The sequence below is a fragment of the Odontesthes bonariensis genome, chromosome 16 (genome assembly GCF_027942865.1).
Source record: "Odontesthes bonariensis isolate fOdoBon6 chromosome 16, fOdoBon6.hap1, whole genome shotgun sequence".
Classification (NCBI taxonomy): domain Eukaryota; kingdom Metazoa; phylum Chordata; class Actinopteri; order Atheriniformes; family Atherinopsidae; genus Odontesthes; species Odontesthes bonariensis.
Genome location: NC_134521.1, coordinates 27,850,965 through 27,855,328, shown reverse-complemented (window position 1 = coordinate 27,855,328; position 4,364 = coordinate 27,850,965).

Here is a 4,364-nt window from a genome sequence, read left to right as displayed (position 1 = left end):
TAAAATGGCAGCACATGAATCAGGTGACCGAGAAAGGAGGGCGATTGGGCAACTTCTCGGGTACGGGGAGGGCATCTTAAAGCAGAAGGCTGCCCCCAGTTTGCAAGGCGAGGGAGGCATCAGCTGGTTCGTTACCTTGGTGAATGTGGACGGTTCGAGTGTGTGATGCTCGGGCTCCTCTTGATTATCTGCTGTCCAATGAAAGGTAGACACATGGAGAGGAGAATCCATGATCCGAACAATACGAAGATGCTCGGTGCCCCTGCAGTGCTTCCCCTGTCAACATATCTGCCCCTCCATGCCGTGGTCTATTTGATAGGATTTACAGTAATAATCCCAGCCGATCCATTCCTTTTAATCATATCTTCCACGTTGTAAGTGAATGTGTGTGAATGACCTCAGAACGCACCTGTGAAGATCAAACATTTGTGACACTTCTTGGGGTATATTTTTTCCAGAAATATTCAGTTTGGATCCATAATCAAGTGTCCACATGACATTCCGTGTGTGATACAGAGGAAACATTAAGTGACACTCCTATCCTTCTATTTAAGATGTTAAAAGGGGATTTTGAAAGGTGCTTCTTTATTTGCAGAATGTTAAAGGACACAGGGACCCAGTGGGACTGTTACTGTAAATCCTATAAGAAATAGACTGCAGCATGAAGGAGCAGACATTTTCAAACTAAAGGAATGTATTCATTTTCAGAGGACATGCAAAAAGAGAAAGAACGATAGATTTTCATGTTATTCGGGGCTCACACTCCTCCTGCAGGAAGTTCTGCCCCAGCTGCTATGTTCTTTATTTGGTTCTGTAGACATAAGTAATTCAAATGAAAGCCGCTCTGCAGCATAGCAATCAGTTATTTTTATTGATTGTTTGTGTGCTGATTATTTTTCCACTAATCTAATTCAGTAACCTTTGCAACATGTTGCTTTAGGCGACATGTCTCTTCTGTCAGATATGACCTACGGTGTGGAATCTTTTTTATTGAACAGTTATCGTTGAGCATCAAAGTCCATTTTTTTTGGCCAATGGAGGCTGCTTTACGGACTAAGTCGAGGTTCTCGAAGGATTTCATGAAGCATCCCTTATCGCCATTCACTGAAACTCAAGTTCAGGTCTTAATACTGTATGTCTTGTTTAGTCAACAGTCCAAAACTCAAAGATATTCTTTTTTTAATGACGTCAAATAATCAGAGTTCTTTTGCACAACAAGTTTTCCCATGTTCTCTGTGTGCAGAAGCGGAGACACCCACATTATTCAACAGATTCATCTCATGGTTGAAGCTGGTACCCAGCTGTTCTTTTTAGGCATCATCCATGAAATTGATGGAAAAGCTTGTTTATGAAAGATGGTTGAATCATCTGACACAGCACTTTACACACATGTCGAAGTGTGATCAGAGAGAAAAGCTACCCTCGGGGCACAAAGTAGTTTATCCCATTCATATCTCAGTAGAATACTTTGGGTTTAATCAAGGACTCATCAAGATTAGTAATGAGTTTAACACTGGCTAACTGTCTCTCAGGATTGATAAAAACAAGTTATGTTCTCTTTGGTATTTGATCAGGGGATAATGACCAATGATTCAAGAATGTTAAAGAGCCCATATTATGCTTCTTAAAAGTGTCACACTGTTCCAGGGGGGGTCTGTTGGAAATGTTTGTTCTCATTCTGTTCACTGTTACAGCCCCTCTTGTCCCCTTCTGTCTGAAATGCTCAGTTTTAGTGCTTCTGTCTTTCAGGCCTTGTCTGCTCTGATTGGTCAAAGATTGGTGAAAAATTCTGAAATGCACACAGATGCTCATTCTTGGTTTAATTAGCCACCAACAGCTGGTGTAAAGTGTGGACAATAACAGGGAACAGCTCTGAACTGCAGAGGTTTTATTCACTTATTTCTTAAGTCAACCAGCTTCTATTTACAACCCCGACTGAAACACAGTTGGGGGAATATTGAAAGAAACAGACTGAAATGATTTGCAGATCTCATAAACTGATATTTTATTTACAATAGAAAACATGTCAGATGTTGAAAGTGAGGCATTTTACTGTTTCATGAAAAATGTTAGCTCAACTTTAATATGATGGCAGCAACATTTCTCAAATAGAGCCACGTTTACCACAGTGTAGCGCCCACTCGCCTTTAAACAACATCTGGAAACATCTGGAAACTGAGGAGAACAGTTGCTGGACCTTTTGGAGAGGAATGTTGTCCCATTCCAGTCTGATCTAGGATTCTAGCTGCTCAACAATCCTGGGTCTTCTTTGTAGTATTTTGTAACAGATCAAAAGTTTTGAATTGGTGAAAGGTCTGAACTGCAGGCAGGTCAGTTCAGCACCCAGACTCCTTACTGCTAAGCCATGCTGCTGTAATAGATGCAGTATCTATGCATCTATTACAGCAGCATGGCTGCATTTGTTGATGGCACATTTAGCATTGTCTTGCTGAAATACACGTGGTCTTTTCTGAAGTAGACGCTAACTGAATGGGAGTGTTTGTTGCTCTATAACCTGTTTATACCTTTCGGCATTGATGGAACCTTTCCAGATGTGCATGTAGCCAGTCCCATAGGCACTAATTCCCCTCCATACCATTAGAGATGCAGGCTTTTGAACTGAGAAACATTTTTCTGAAATTATTCCACAATTTGTAGATAAGGTATTTTGCAAATTATTAATACTCTGCCCATTGATTCTTGGAGACTTTGCCTCTCTAAGGTGCTTTCTTTGTTCCCAATCATGTTACCGACTTGTTGCCAATTAACCTGATTATTTCCAACATGCTCCACTTTCCAACCTTTTGCTGACCCCGTCCCAAGTGTTTCTGCCATCAAACTCAAGATATATTTCTAATGTTTATTATAAAAAAGTGAAATGTTTCACTTTCAACATTTGATATGCTTCCTGTTTTTTATTGTAACTGAAACACTGAGATCTGCAAGTGATTACATTCTGTTTTTATTTACATTCAACACAGCATCCCTCATCTTTTAGGGGTGAATTTGTGTGGTATTTATATACACTTCTGTTAATAGGTCCCTTTCCACACACTTTTATGAACATTTGTACAATACAATAAAAATGTTTATATATCCCACAGCAAGTAATCATGCACTCATGCCCCCAATCTGTTGAACCTCTCAATTACAAGAAAAATCCTCATGATTATTAACAGACCATAATGAAGCACATATATATGTAGGATAAAGTCCCATGTCACTTTACTGCAAATGCATATTAATAATTTTGCACATCAAACCACATCTGACAGCCCACTAGGTTGGGAATAATTGGTGGTTAGATGCTCAAATTGATCATGTTGCTGTCTGAAAGCTTTAGATCTATAATAAACAGAGAAAAAGACTAAAAAAGACCTATTCATTACTGACGGGTCTTTATTACACCTAACACAGACATCTGTCTTTATCATTTTTATGTCTAATTTCAGTTTGTGACGTGAACATTTAGGACAGATTGACTGAGACTAAACTTAACATACACAAACGATATTCTGTGAATATTGAAGAGGTTTTCATAGAGCACATTCTGCTGTGTTAATGGACCACTGTTAATGCTAAAACGGGAGAAAAGCCTGACATTCAGACATTGTCCTGTCTGCAGAGAATCCACGTGTAACCCATATAACTGTTGGGTGCGAGGCGTGGAAAAGAACACGGATGCGGACTTCAAAAAAACAAACTTGATTTATTATTCCAAAATGGTTAACACAAAGCGCGGCTGAGCCGGATGACAAAAACTAGACTGTTAGAAAACAAAAACATGACTATGACTGAGACCTGAGACAAAACACAAAACACAAAAGACTTAGCTTAGCTTGGCTTGGACCATGAGTGACGGTGAGGATCTGGTAAAGTGAATGAGGAAACCTGGATACTAAATACTGACTGAGTGATAGGTGAGTGAGTGCAGCTGAGGGGAAAAACACAGGTGGCGTGAATGAAGGTGATGGCAGAGATACAGAAACTATGGGGAAAACATGGCTAAACTAAATACTGGACCTGGACTAGAAAACTAAGGCATGAGAGAAAACTGAAACATGACAGAACTAAAAACATGGCGAAAACCCTATGGACGTGACAGACGTCACACGCGGGTGTGAGTTAGCGACCCTGCGGCATCGTTCTCTTCTGAGGAATTTTACATATTATTTTTATTTTTATTTGTTTCTAAATTCTATTTTCTAACCCAAAACTCATGGGTCTATATATCATCTGGCCCCAGGGGTTAAGCCGTAGTTTGTCAGTGCATTAAAACAGCCGTTTCTGCTATCTATTATCTGCTATCGCAAAGTTTAAAGCTGTCCACAAACACAATTTAGGATAGGATTGTCTTCATCCCT